General features: G+C 32.7%; 2 protein-coding genes across 2 annotated transcripts in view; one reads left to right on the plus strand and one right to left on the minus strand.

Annotated features, from left to right (window-relative positions):
* Positions 1-16,393, minus strand: part of LOC145241367 (RYamide receptor-like) — a 735,032-nt gene that overhangs the window by 182,802 nt on the left and 535,837 nt on the right. Inside the window, exon 2 of the mRNA XM_080104240.1 lies at positions 4,322-4,363. The gene's annotated coding sequence lies outside the window, so the exon portion shown is untranslated. The remainder of the gene's footprint in view (positions 1-4,321; positions 4,364-16,393) is intronic.
* Positions 1-16,393, plus strand: part of LOC145241691 (uncharacterized) — a 134,502-nt gene that overhangs the window by 9,198 nt on the left and 108,911 nt on the right. The window lies entirely within an intron of this gene.

Below are 16,393 nucleotides of genomic sequence, written 5' to 3' on the forward strand. Positions count from 1 at the left end.
TGAGTTTGGTTTTTAATGTGTATGTGTGTGGGGGCCAGGCTCCCCAAAATGGGGGGGGCCAATTTAAAGCAGAATAAAAAAAATTATTTCAGCGCGTTTGGTCCACCGTAGTCGAAAGGCGGCAAACGTTTTCAAACGGGATCGAAAAAATGATGCCATTTTTAACACAAACGGCACAATATTTATCGATTTTTTTGTATCGATTATTCAAAGCATGCCCTGTTTAATAATGGTCATGCATTATTCGGCTCGCTAAAAAAAAATGTTAATTTATTTATCAAAGATTTTAAAATGGCTTTTTTCGTATAATTAATTATTTTACTTAACATATTCACCGAATTTCACACTTCAAAACTCAAAAGCGGGATAATTAAACACAATCGAAGTTCTAATATTCAGACGTCAAAATAAGGTATGCAAACAATTTTTTTTTAAATCTATAATTCTGTCCTTACAATAGCACAATATGTTGTATTCAGTTTCAGATGATTATTTTAAGCATATTTGTACGAAAAAAATATATATATAAATATAGTTTATGAAAAATAAGAACACTGTTATAAAGTTCATTCTTCTCTTAATAATCGCTGAAAATTTCGTATTGATCGGATAATTACCTGATTTTTGGTAGATTCTTAAAAAGACAGTCCGTTAAAAAGTACTTACCTGCCCTCCACCCCCCAGTTTTGGCGGTGCCTACAATAGAATCTTCGAATTCATACGATATGATTATGATACTTAACTATTACGTCCTACTTTTCGCTTTCTCTTATAGAGCAAGAGTATCTTAGTTATCTGTAAAATTATGATGTGAATTCATCGGAGTAGCCGCTTCATTTAAATAAAAACAAATTCGTACATGTTACATTTTTAAGAGAAGATTGCTGCAGACAACGTATGAAGCCAGTTAACATACATAGCTAAAAATACCAGATTAAGGTGAATATCTATCCAACTATAAATGCTTTATGGATGGATTTCAACCCAAAAAACAGCAATTCTTCCCCGTTGTCATAAACATCGCTTAAGGATTAAAGGACGAAATTAGGAAAGCGATTGTTACGAGGCTGCCAAAATTTGGTCTAGTGTATTTTTCATATTGCTCAGTAAAGAAGATTAAAAAGTTACGCTGTTTAATTATAAGTTCATAAGAATGTTTAATTGTTTGTTTTTAGTAAACATTTAATTTTCATTTATTTTTCATTTTAAATTAAATCATATTTTAATTATTCAAATCCAGGCCAGGAATGCACTTTTGATTTTCTAATTAAATACTTCAATAAAAAAAAAACAACTTAATAAATATTAAAATTAGACGTGAGAGGAAAACTAAATGAACTTTAAATCTTTCAATACATGAAAATTTGCTACGAATTTTAAAGATTGTTTAAATGGAATACATTTATTGTATTAATAAGATCGTTAAATAATTTTATTGCGGCTGTAGTAGTTTTTCCTTCATTAAAATTCAATAAATTTCTTGATTTTATAGTTATTTTTTTTTTCAAAAACGTTGACAGCGTTTTTTCTATATTGATTGGAGGTGACGGTAGTTAAATGGTTAACGACACGAACTGACAAAGGTAGTTTACAAGTTAGAACGCAGTATGTTCCAAAACAATTACTTTCACATAAGACGTTTGCAACCTTCACGTGGCCCATCCCATAAATACCCGATGTCAGAAATAATTCTGAATAGAAAATCATCGGGGAAACCACTGCCGACAAAAGAATGCATTTGTATTATTTTGACTCCTGTCCTCATTTTGCGTATTATTTTGCAAAGACCCGTTTGTTTAGAAGCGAAAACAAGCAGAACAATCTTTAAATGCGGATGGGATATAAGTGGAAGAAAAAGGTAAACAGTTGATTGAGTCTAGAGAGTGAGTATGGCTCATCCAAGATAAATGCAATTTGAAAGAGGGCGAAAAAATATTGAAATTTGGGAGTGAGAATATTGGACGCTTTTTATTAGCATAGAGGAGTACTCGCTTTCTATTAGCATAGAGGAGTACTCGCTTTCTATTAGCATAGAGGAGTACTCGCTTTCTATTAGCGAAGAGGAGTACCATTTACTAACAAAAGCATAGAGGAGTACCATTTACTAACAAAAGGCTAAACTGAGTTCGAACAGGATTAAGAACCACGTTTGCTATGATTAGCCAGAGAACACATACTCATAGTTGACTTATTTTCGTACACGCAAACTCGCTACTTGCATCCACTTTTTCTTTTCAAAAACTGCATAATGTAACCTTTTTCTATCCCATCTAATATTGACCTTCATCTGGTACTTGAAGAACGTGATCAAATCTTGATCAGCAAAAATTCAACTCACGGATCATCTCTTAGACTCGACGCCCACAAAACAATTCACGATTAGGCTAGGATCGCAAGAAACACCAATCGTCTCTTCCCGACCTACAGCTACTTGGCCATAGGATAGGTCTAGCGTCAGATAATGCTGGCGATCGATATGTCGCCTCATTAACATTCTTCCAGAACCGCCGCAGTTCGCTGAAAGAGTTGTAATCCGACGCTTTTTTTCTTTGAGTGCGTCACAGCGGGACCACTCGGTGAGCCCTTTATACCGGAACTGTGCTGTATAACATTGACGGCTAACAAGTTCCGGGCCAATCCCATGTATAGGTTTTTGAGATGACTCGTACTTGGTGCCTAACTCCATTTTAAGCGAATATTCTTCTCCGACCACCCCAACATTTCGGTGAACGGATCGCAAGATAACACCCTCACTAATCCCTTGTAGAGTTCTTTTCCAGAAGACCGAGAAATGTCGCTAGACCATGGAAGCTCTCGGGCGTGACTCGGCACTCCCCGAAGAACTACTATTCAGCCTATAACGTAACTTTACTACATAGTCTAAAATTAAGTCGAGAAAAGAGCTTTCGACCGATTAGATCAAACTAAATTTCTTTGTCAAAGTTCGACTGATAAAAGTCAGTTTCAGTATTTGGATGACATGTCAAGTCAGGTATAACCCCAAGTCTCCCTCAAACGAACGGTTAATACATACCTCTTTGCTAATCCATTGCCTTTTCCTGGAAATGAGAAAAGAACGTGCTGGAAAACTTTCAAATGTTTCACAAAGAGGGGAAATACACATAATAGGTGAGAGGAAAAACGTCAATGGCGACCGTCTCGACTGTAACATTTAATGAGAGTTTCCTTCGAAGCCAAGTATTAACCGACGCTTCGATTTTTGACTGCACCTTCCAACCAATTCCTCTCGAGTTGTAGGCCCGGTTTAAATGATACGCTGAGGATTCGAACTCGGTCATCTGCCAGCAGAAAGGAGCCGGAAGGGTGATGTCACCGCCCTAGGCCCCCAACCGCGTGCCGTTTGACTTGCTGTGGTTTACTTTAGTTTCTGTGATCGTTTCGTAAGGAGTGAGCGCCTCGTTATTCTCTCGATGAATAGGAAACACGACACAAAGACGATGATGTTATCGCGAACGCAGAACCTAACCTTGTTCTCCATCATACGAATCGATTTCGCATAAGATCAATTTTGTTTCCCCGCTCCTCAGATGACGAACGTTTTTCATTTACCTGCACCACTGCTGCCGAAGGGTAGTCTCGTATATGTTTGTAGTATATACTAGCGAAAATATACAGCCTGATGGAGAATATTCTTTTAGTGATATTAATATAACAATGCCTCAATCATGTTTTACAAAGTCAAAAGCAAACGCAACAATTTTCCTCTACAAAAATACGAATCCAGAAATCATGAATAAATATTTGATTGGTTGGTTGGTTGTTTTTGTCTTACGGCATATTAACCTTTTCAGGTTATTTAATGCTGAATCTAGTTATTTTGGGGAACGATTTTTAATGGAGTATATTTTTTTTTACATCAGATTCTATTTAACCCATAGTTAGGACCCTAACAGGTACTACTACTCCGGGTCAGAGTGGACCTGGGAGCAATGGCAATTAAAAGGTGGCTCCACACTCCCCAAAGTCCGCAAGGTGGGGCCTCACCATCGGATATAGTTTTAGGTCATATCCAGGACCGAATAAATATTTGAAGATATAAAGAATTGAAAGAAAACAAACCTTTTTCGAAAAATATTGAATTAAGTATTAAATAGCCAGAAAAAAATGTTGATATGCCATAAAACAAAACAACCGAACCAAACATTGTGAATAGATATTTGTAGATATAAAGAACTTGTTAATTTTTTTTTTCCAAAATCACTGGATTCGGCAATAAAAAACCGGAAAGGTGTTGATATGCCGCAAAATCAATTAATCATTCAATTAATCATTCAATCAACATAAAAATATTTATACTCACCTTACCGCGTTCTACTTCATACTCAGTGTCTAAAGCTCCAAGCTGCAAATAAATACAAACTTTTCAGAATACTACAAATCAAATTAAACGAAGTACAATTTGATTTAAAATGTTACATATAACATAATAGCTGGCCGCCCGGCGTTGTACGGTCATAACTTACACTTTATTATGATATTTTAATTCATGCAGACTTCGAATTTATAATTACAGAATAAATCCCCTATCGATTGTTATCTATCTTCTATATATCTATAAAAGTGAAAATGTGTGTGTGTGTGTGTGTGTATTTCCCTACCAAATAACCCTGTCAATTTTCGGTCTAGAGACCCGAGATTTGACATAAGGAGTATTGAGATTTGGGAAAATCTTTTTAATCGGTTTTCGACCAGAAAATTGGCCGTCAAGGGGCCAAAGTTCAGCGATTTGATCTTTGAAAACTCTACCCAACTCCTCCGTCAATTTCTGGTGTAAACACTAGAAATTTTAAATGTGGGTAACTTGGACATGGATCAAACATTATAATTTGATTTGATCCCCAAACAATAAATGTTAGGGGGTCAAAATTGGGGTCAAAGTTAAAAAAACATTACCTCTTCGATCTCTACTAAATTACTCAGATAATTTTGGGTCTAAACATTTGAAATTTTACATAAAAGCGTAATCACACATAGGCCAAGTTATGAACAGTAAAAAAGGCCCGAGCAAAGCCAGGCTGAACTGCTAATATATTATATTTTACTCAAGATATAGTAGTGATTTCAGAAGTGAAATATGACTTGGGTGCCATCAGCTAGAATCGAAACCAAAACATATAGCTCTCCAGCTTTATTTGAGCTATCGTCATATAGATGAGAAATATGTAAAAAAAAATAACTAACTTTATTGTATAAATGTATATTTGCGCATGCGTACAAATAATACATTTTGTCGACTTATGACTGCTAAGTTCCATTTTCTTTTTGATTCCTTGGCAGCTTTTTTACCTGCTAGATCCCCAGAAAACAAAAGTTCACAGAGAATGCTATTATTTGACTAGCCTCACATCGCTTTCCAGCATCGCGTCTTGGAGGAGATAGACTTTGAAAAATGGAGACGGACAGCACAATTGCATAGTATGTTTTATAAATTAGACTAAGAAAATAGAAAACCATTAATAAATATTATTCTTAAAATGAGTGTGAATTACCAAAGTGTATATTTATTAATATGTCTACATTTATCTAGAAACAAATCGTGTTTTTTTTTATTTAGCAACTAGCAGATGTACCCGGCGTTGCTGGGTATTAAACATAACGCAAAACTTCTTTTTAAAAAATGAAATAAAAAAAATGAAACGAACTGAGACATGCACATGCGAACATTATGTTTTTTTCTAAACAATTCACTTTTTGTAAAAATTACTTTAGTTGATATCGAAACCAAAACCTAAAGACAGTGAGTCAAGTACGATAACCATTAGACCAGCTTGCCACAATTTCTGAAACGTGTTTTCAAACCTCGTGAAACAGTTCATCAATAAATAAATATCATATAACCCCCAAGTACCAATTTTTCAATTTTGACACCTTAACAGCCCCTTTTTTCGGATGGAAACCAATTAAAGTTTCCCACATGCCTGACTACCCTATATATACAATTTCAAGATTCTAGATAAAAAATTCGTAGAGTATATAGGTTGATAATGTCCTCACACACATCTTCACCTTTATAGATAGATGAGTTATGTTTCCATGACCAAATAAGTAATATACATGTAACAAACAAATATTTAAAATGTTTTCCATTAAAAATACAAAAGCCTCTTTCTAGAAACAGAATTCTAAATTGAATTTACTCTCGGCTTTTTTATTATCTTTATTCTATCTCTGATCTATTAAATTGTTTGACGCAAACCGTGCTCTCGTTATTAAAACACATAATAATAAAATATTAACTGAAAATAACACAAATATAAAATTGAAATTTGGGAGAGAAATTGACTGCTATACTACTACTACTACTACTACTAATAATAATAATAATTATAATACCAATACAATTAATAATAATAATAATAATAATAATAATAATAATAATAATAATAAAGTAATAATAATAACAATAAAAGTAAAAACATTAATAATATTAACAAAAATACTAATAGTAACAATAATAATATTAACAATAATAGTTAGATTAATAATAACAATAGTAATTACATTAATAATAATAACAGTAATAATGGTATTTTTGATAGCACCTATAATAATAATAATAATAATAATAATAATAATAAAAGTAATAATAATAATAATAACAATAAAAGTAAAAACAATAATAATATTAACAATAATAATTAGATGAATAATAACAATAGTAATTACATTAATAACGATAATAATAATGGTATTTTTGATAGCACTTATAATAATAATAATAATAATAATAATAACAACAACAACAGCAACAATAATAATAACAATAATAATAACAATAACGATAATATCAATAATGAAAAGAAAAACGAGAAAGAAAAAATATCGAAATATCTAAAAACCAGATGTTTTAGAAAGTTTAAAACGGACAAAAGTTATTGCTTTTAACTTAGTATGGTTTATGCAAAATTGGTACCTGAATATGAGTAAAATTGTGCTCATTTTTGCATTAAATACGGATTCCTATAAATCCGTAACTGTGCATCGAACGGATACCATAATACTTATGTCGCCGCACTTTATTGTAACAAAGATGCATACAAATTTTCAAAACAAGAAAATGGTGAGATTGAACTAATAAATCGATTGAGAATCAAGAGCTATTTGAAATAGAAATGGATGGTAATAATCCATTTCGAAAGAATTAAAATTCGCAACTTATATTTCTTTCACGATTATATTTCAACATCAAAAACGATTCAATGTATGAAACGCGAGTTTGTTTATCGGTCTTATTCACTGGTGTTGTACTTATATTTATTTTTTTTTGAGATCAATCTTAAGAAAAACAAGCCAAACACTATCTAGTCCTCCGACTGATTTGGGCTATTTTTTCCATTTAAGCCCATGGCCTGATGTAAAACATCTGGGTGATACAGCCAAATGCCACCGTTTCATGACAAACAATGCATTAATTTAAATTTGGTATCATTCCAAACCCCTAGTTAGACACAAGTACGAATTAAAAATAAAAATAAAAGTTAGCCCTAAAATAGGTTGTTCTTTTTTTTTAACCCTAAAACACCCTGGGGTTCAAGTACCACAATTTTCCCAGGGTAAAATATTACGTTTACAGATGTATATTCATATGATCTTTTGGGTAATTTTGAGCAAAATCTAAGTGCCAGAACAGATTCTATTGTGAGAACAACTACCAAGATGAGAGTGATATGTCAAATAATCCAAATTAATACCAATCCTCACCTCCTCCAAAATTTAAAACAATTTATCAACTCTGAATGTACCAAAGTTATAGAAATTTTGTTCAAATAAAAAAAAGTAAATTTAAAAACTTTCAAAAACCGAGTAATGCAGATAATTTTTATTTATTAAATGAAGAAAAATGAATAATTTGTCGACCTGCCACGTTAATTCCTATTTCAGTCACAAAAATTCTTTAGAGTGAAATGATTTTGACATTTCGCTACCTAAGCCATGTTTGTTGCTGCTGCTGCTGCTACAACAACAACAACAACAACAACAACAACAACAACAACAATAATAATAATAATAATAATAATAATAATAATAATAATAACTTTAAAAGAATAAGTTATAGCGGATTTGGCACTTATGTATGACACGGGTCGAGATACACAGTTGCCAGACTATGATTATTTTTCAAGACCAAATGTTTAAGAAAAAAAGGCGAAATTCAAAAAAGAAACCACACTTTGTAGGGCAAACAGGTAATTGGTGTTGTTATTGTTTGAGCGCACGAAATATATGATTTCAAGCAAGGTAAATGGTACCTACATCATTGTCATAGCGAAAATACTTACATATCCAAATATTATGACAACGAAGAGATAGAAAATCAATTATTAATAAAAAGGAAATTTTTGTTTATAAGCGAAATACAATAAAAATAACATGTACTTTTGCATTTTACGACCAGCACTGAAATAATAACGTTACTATTTAGAAACCCATTATGTACATGCGGATGGGAGAGTGTTTTTTAACTAATGTACTTTAACCTTACTTATAAAACTATACTTTCACCTTACTAATAAATTATACTTTACCTTACTCATAAAACTGTACTTTCACCTTACTAATAAAACTATACTTTTACATCACTAATAAAACTGTACTTTCACCTTACTCATAAAACTGTACTTTCACCTTACTAACAAATTATACTTTCACCTTACTCATAAAACTGTACTTTCACCTTACTAATAAAACTAGACTTTTACCCCACTAATAAAACTGTACTTTCACCTTACTCATAAAACTGTACTTTTACCTCACTAATAAAACTCTACCTTCACCTTACTAATAAAACTATACTTTTACCTCACTAATAAAATTGTACTTTCACCTTACTCATAAAACTGTACTTTCACCTTACTCATAAAACTGTACTTTCACCTTACTCATAAAACTGTACTTTTACCTCACTAATAAAACTCTACCTTCACCTTACTAATAAAACTATACTTTTACCTCACTAATAAAACTGTACTTTCACCTTACTCATAAAACTATACTTTCATTTCACCTTACTCATAAACTGTACTTTCACCTTACTCATAAAACTGTACTTTCACCTTACTAATAAAACTGTACTTTTACCCTACTAATAAAACTTTGCGTTCACCTTACTAATAAAACTATACTTTCACCCCACTAATAAAACTGTACTTTCACCTTACTCATAAAACTGTACTTTCACCTTACTAATAAAACTATACTTTCATTTCACCTTACTCATAAACTGTACTTTCACCTTACTCATAAAACTGTACTTTCACCTTACTAATAAAACTGTACTTTCACCTTACTCATATAACTGTACTTTCACCTTACTCATAAAACTGTACTTTCACCTTACTAATAAAACTGATATCGTAAAATTTGAATTAAATTTGTAAGTACTATTTAGCAAATAGCATGGATTGTTTAATGCTACAGCACCAAATGCCATTTATTTTATCAGAATATAATTGTAAAAACAGTTATTGTATCACAATATAAGGCACTTATGCATTATACGGGCGGGGTCATTTTTTGTTGCGTTTCAATAAACGACCAATAGGGGACGCAACCTTTCAACCTATTTCAACAGTGACAATAATTAAAACTTTATTTTGTTATATTTTTACTTTAATTCGACCATTTTATTATTAAAATCCTATTTTCCTTTAACGGCGTCGTCTTTCCATTAAGTTGTTTGAAAAAATCCAATGATGCCTCAATTCCAAAAATGTTTCAAAATAAAAAAAACAATTTTTCTTTAATTTTTATTAAAATCCTATTTTCCTTCTATGAGTTTCCATTAAATTGTGTGAAAAAAATCCAACGTTCTTATATACTTACCTCCTTGCAAACGCGGAGTTAGACCAAAGGTCGGTTTTTAATGTGGGAAAAGGAACAAAAATAAAAATTGCCTCTGTCTAGAAAGACTTCTCCTCCATTGACTGAGGACAGGAAAGAGGATGTGTAGTTTCAGAACAGATACTACACTTTGGTCCTAGCTGAAATACCAGGTAATGTTGCTTTAATTAAAAAAATGTATTTTTTCAATGATCATTTTTACAGTTATGTTTAAATAATTTTTATGCAATAACTTTTGGTTTTACTGTATTTTGGTGTTATTTATTTTTTATTTATTTTTATGTTATTTGACCAAGAAGAAATTTTTGTTTTATTAAATCGTAGACACTATAATCTAGGGAGCATATAAAAAGTTATGAGGCATGGTTACCTTCCCTTAGCGCCTCAACCCCCCAAAAAGCCTTTGCCGGACATACAAAAAAGCGCACACACTAATAACACACATTTTCGTTTTTATATATTAGACTAGCGATGGTACCGGGCGTAGCCCAGGTGTTTGTAGGTGTGTGTGTTGAGGAGGGGGTGATCAAAACAACCATGTTTTAAAAAAAAACGTTGGCCGGGTGTTTGGTGATGTAAAAGAAAAAAAAGTTTTAGTAGGAAAGTAGGCTTGAACCCCGAACATTTGACGTGGAGGTGGAAACGAAATGGAAAAAATCCCTGGGACCTAACCATCTCGGCCACGAGAGAAGAGGAATGAAAATGGTTTAACATTGTTGTTTTTGTTATCTCCATCTCTATAATTATATAAAGGGAAATTTGTGTGTTTATGTTTATGTCAGTTCATTTCCTATGAACTCCAAAACGGCTGGACCGATTTTTATGAAATTTCACACGCCGGTAGGTTATGTGTCTGGCAGTGTTTCAGATAGGTTTTGCATCAGAATGTCTTTGATAAGTATCGATAATCGACAATAGATAATCGAAATAATTCGATGAAAGAAGGAACAGGTGATTTTGAGTAAAGTGAACACCTTACACAGGCTAACATCACAAGTGAATTTAAGAAGTTTTATTACCATACAAGCTGAAAGGCCTAACATATAAAATCAATAGTTGGTTCTTTGATATAAGAGGAGCGCGTTTGAAAGGATTGTTTCTGTTTAAAGCACAACTGCATCATGATACTTGACATTTTCATTATAAACTTAAATTCAAGCCATTATCACCGCACAACTAGTAAGCCAATGCACATAAAATCAACAGTAGGTTTTTTGATATGACAGGGGCGCGTTGGAAATGAATGTTTCTGTTTAGAGCACAATTTAAGTATGATATTCAGTTTTGCATTTTAAATTTTAATACAAGTCATCTATATAAAAGGGAAAATGTCTGTTAGTTTGTGTGTGTGTGTGTGTTTGTGTGTGTGTGTTTGTGTGTGTGTGTGTGTGTTTGTATGTATGCCAAAAAACAAAATATGTATTGTTAGAAAGATTAATCTTTCGGACGAAAAATATCTAACGGTTGGCTCAAAAAATTCATTCTGTGCTGGTCAAATGGGCTGTTACTTGCAAGGAGGGGTCACTTTTTGTGTCAACATTTTGGCAGTTTATAGGCCTAGTAATCTCAAAATACGTTTAAAAAAAACGTTATTTCGATCCGTTGCGCCATCGTAAGTCGTCGTGGCCGTGACAGCTAGCGATCTTTGGCGTTACAGGTTCGAGCCTGCCTACTGCGACTATTTATTTAATTTTTTTTTTTTTTGCGCTCGCACCGGTACTCGCTGCTATTTTGATTGAAACAAAAGTTGTTTAGATTCATTTTTTTAGCCGGGGTGGGGTTTCCTAGCGCACGGGCAACAAAAGTGCTTCTCTGGCGGGGAAGTTGCCATCTACTTCTATTTTGAGACAATCCGTTTTTTTTATTGCTGAAATTGTTGTGGAGATACCGATGAAAGCTCTCAATATCCTTAGTATAGCAGCTGTGTCCATGCCGTACTTCATGCCCATCTGAGCAACGCCAGATATACATGCTAGTTATATGTACAAATAGTTTTATAAAATCAACAGTAGATTATGCAATGTATATTACAATGTATTGTGGACTAAATCACTGCGAGATGCATGTGAGCTTCCTTCCGGTGCACCACGGCGGGTCATCAACTAGAGCAGACAGTTAATCGATTTGATTGAAAAATGGGCGATTTCACCGATTTTTATGACAAATAATAATATTTCAGTGTGTGACATTCGTTGATCATCAATCAATCCCAGGCAACGACGGGTAATCCTGCTAGTATATTACTAAATGAGGAATCATTTTCATTTAAAATCTGTTTACCAGTATGAATATAAAATTGAGAAAACCAAGCTTCCATTCCATAAAAATACGACATCAGGCAAAATTTTGGTCGCCATTTTATTTTGCTTCAGCTCATTTACATAATGTTGACGCATTTCAATGGTTCTTTTCTTAATTTGCCAGAATTTCTGCTTAGTGGTTGTGATTTGTGTTTTTTCTTTTCTCGTGTGGAGTAATCATGGGACAAGATCAGAGGCCATACTATAGTCCTTTCATAAAAAAAGCCCACTTTCATCTGGCGAATTGGAATTGTTCATGGAAGAGAAAGGACAAAAAAAAGAAGAAAATAATAATAATAATAATAATAATAATAATAATAATAATAATAATAATAATAATAAACCACGTTCGGATAAAATGGTTGCCTTCTAAGAGCAGCCCAATCAAAAGTAAACAGTTCGATCAAAAAAAAAAAAAATGAGAAAAATACAAATTTGCACACTTGAAAGAATTCTGTTTGAGTTGACGATGAAACGAAGTTCTAAGAAATAATAATAAAAAATGACCCTGTCTTGTTATTCCTGGTAAAAACGGTGAAAGGAAATTGAAAGGAAAACTAAAATTAATAGTCAGAGAAATCCGTTAAATGCATTTTGGTTTCAGTTGAGTAAAGAAAATAAATTAAGTTGTGTCGTCTATATAAATGCATTCATAGATGACTACGCATATATATACAGGGTGAACAGAAAGTCCTTGGACCAATTCAAAAGTAGTTTATTAATAGAAAATTACAAAAATATAAATTAAACATGAATGAAAATTATAAGTTAGGAAACCAAGAATAAATTTAAATTATTTATTTTCAATGTGATGTCCCTTCCTTTCGATTAGACGTTCAATTCACTGTCTGAAGTTACCAACCGAGGCACGCAGCGTTTCCTGAGGTATTTTAGCCCATTCACTCAGAAGGGATGTCTTCAAAGCATCAACACTTGGATGAGCAACAGAACAGACCTTTGCCTCCAACAAAGACCACACCGAAAAATCCATGGGATTCAAATAAGGCGATGCAGGAGGCCACATCTCTTTACTACAGAATCTTGGAAAATGACGTTGGCACCAGTCCTGAGTTTTTCTGGAGGTGTGGGATGGTGCTCCATCTTGTTGGAAGGTGAACGGCTGATCTTTGATGTGTTTCTTCATCTCTTCAAATGCTGGAACCAAAATATCGTTAATGTAGCGATCTGTGTTGATCTTAACCCCCTGCTCCACGAAAATCAGAGGCGACTTCCAAGATTTGGAGACTGCAACCAACACCATGAGGGAAGACGGCTTTTGTCGGCGGAAAACTATTCTCACGGAGTGATCAATGTCTGCTAGAGATTTTGCGTAAACTCTGTCGTTCTGATTGTTAACAGTCGCTTCAATTGTGAAGAGTTTTTCATCAGAAAAAAACGATCTCTCGCTCTGCCGTGCCAGCCTTCAGTTCTCCAAGAAGAAGCTTTGCTCTTTCAAGTCTCTTGGTGCTTTTGGGCAGGTGTGAGGTACTGTCTCTTTCTCATCTTGTAGGGGGGACAACTGGAGATCGTTTTTTACGATGGTTCTCATCGAGGTCACGCTCACATTCATGTCTGTAGCCATTTGTCTTGCAGATCTCTTCGGGTTCCTACTTACCCTCTCTCGGACAGCTTTAATCACCTTCTTTGTTCGAGCAGTGCGAGGTCTTCCACTCCTAGGACGGTCTTCAGATGTACCAAGTTCCTTAAATCTGTTCACAACATGGTATACGGTGGATTAAGCCACTTTAAAGAGCTTAATAATCTCTGAGTTTGTCCTTCCCGCGCAATGAAGCTGAATTATGGCCTCTCGTTTGCTCATTTTTCTGAAAGTTTAACAAAATTATTTTTATATTTTTGTTGAAAATAATTAGATCAATAGTTAGACTAAATACTTACTTTATTCGAAAAGAGAAAAAGTGATTTTAACAATATTTAATTTTAAAACTAAAAATGGTCCAAGGACTTTCTGTTCACCCTATATATATATATATATATATATATTACTACAATTATTTTTGTATTTTTGTGGGTGTGGGTGCGTAGGAGGGTCGTTCTAAAAAGTAAACATTTATATATTTTACCCCAAAAAGTTGAAAAGCTACGAAGACTGGGTTGATATTAAAACGTACGACCTCCAGATTTTATTATTATTATTATTATTATTATTATTATTATTATTATTATTATTATTATTATTATTATTTACATAATCAAAACAATTCTCAATGAAATTTCGTGGGGAATTCAAATGTACCTCTTTGCCTCTGACGCACATCCACGAAATGCGGTTGTTGTATTAGAATATCACACCGTCAATATCGGTATTCAGAGAGATGAACTCAGCTCAGGAATGCATAAGTCCAGTCATCATAACAATGCAGTTTGCAAATATTCGGACGGAATAAAATATAGGATGAATTACTTATGGAACGCCTCTCGTAAAAGATCCTAACTTTCTTGAAATATATGTCTCTAATAATATGGTCTAAATTTTTATGTCTCTACTAATATGGTCTAAATTTTTATGTCTCTAATAATATGGTCTAAATTTTTATGTCTCTTATAATATGGTCCAAATTTTGATGTCTCTTATAATATGGTCCAAATTTTATGTCTCTTAGTATATGATCTAAATTTTTATGTCTCTTATAATATGGTCCAAATTTTTGTGTCTCTTATAATGTGGTCCGAATTTTTATGTCTCTTAGTATATGGTCCAAATTTTTATGTCTCTTATAATATGGTCTAAATTTTTATGTCTCTAATAATATGGTCTAAATTATTATGTCTCTAATAATATGGTCTAAATTTTTATGTTGTTTATAATATGGTCAAAATTTTTATGTCTCTTATAATATGGTCCGAATTTTTATGTCTCTTATAATATGGTCCGAATTTTTATGTCTCTTATAATATGGTCTATATTTTTATGTCTCTTAGTATATGGCCTAAATCTTTAGAAATTATAAGCTCAATGAAGACCATTTCAACCATTAAAGTACACACACACACACACACACACACACACACACACACACACACACACACACATATATATATATTATATATGTATGTATACCTTGCGTATCGCTTTATTACAGGTCAATACTTTTTAATTTTGAAATTGCTATGAAATGAAGAGAAGTAGAAATTGGTACACTGGAAGAGCATAACAAGGTGGCTTATTTCCGAATCGAGCAGCTCTGGTAAATGATAAAAATGTTCAATTTTCGTCGAAGGATTAATTTGGAGGAAGATTTTGAAAGTTTTTATAGCATCAGATGAAATACGTCATCAGTTGACAAAAGGCTATTCAAAGCGTTTTTGAAGCATGGGAGTTATGTTGATAAATAAATATTTCCTTAAAAATAATAATGTGAAATTCGTTCTTAGTTTTGCTTAATATTGTTACTGATGCTTTCTGATGGTTTTGGGACTACATTCTGCTGGTGTTTGGCTTTTCAATCGACTTGAGCTCATATTGGAGTTTTTTTTTAAACTTCTTCTGATACGGCGATCCAGTTATGGGGTTATATTATTTTGATCGACCTGGACTCTTTTTGTGCCCATATTAATCTGGATTTCTTAAAAAATTGTGATGACCGTTTTACCTCGATTCACTTCGTTTGCAATGGATCTATGGAAGAGTCCACCTCTATAAACCTCAAAGATCCTTCCCCTCTCAAACTCTAATAATGGTTTCCCTTTTGCCATTTATAATTTAGTAAAATGTTTTTTATTTATCCACTAACAAGTTGCTTTTAATAACATAGAAAGCTTTTCGTATTCATTTTTTTCAAAACTAGCCGATTTTATTAAAGGGGTCTTATCAATTTGACCAGGTGAAAATGTTTGTTTTTTAAAAAATAATTATTAGATCAGGGTTAAGGTTTCGAATGAAGCAGATTTCATTTTTTCCCATCATATTTTCCCTTTTGGCAATGGTTTCGACTATTTGTTTGAATAAAAATTCTCTTACTATCTTAAGTGGTCTTTAAATTTTAAGTTTTAAGCTTTCTTTATCTGCCTGAGATCGTCTTATAAATATTGATACTAATATTAATTGTCCTTTACGTTTACAGTATTATGCATCCTGTGTTCCTTCGAATTTCAGTATTTTATTTAAATTATATATATATATATATATATATATATATATATATATATATATATAATATTGGAAGTTCTTTAATCTTTGAAACTATATAAAAAACTTATTTTTATAATTTTTC

The sequence above is a fragment of the Euprymna scolopes genome, chromosome 20, assembly GCF_053919585.1.
Source record: "Euprymna scolopes isolate OS-2025 chromosome 20, ASM5391958v1, whole genome shotgun sequence".
In the NCBI taxonomy this organism is placed as follows: domain Eukaryota; kingdom Metazoa; phylum Mollusca; class Cephalopoda; order Sepiida; family Sepiolidae; genus Euprymna; species Euprymna scolopes.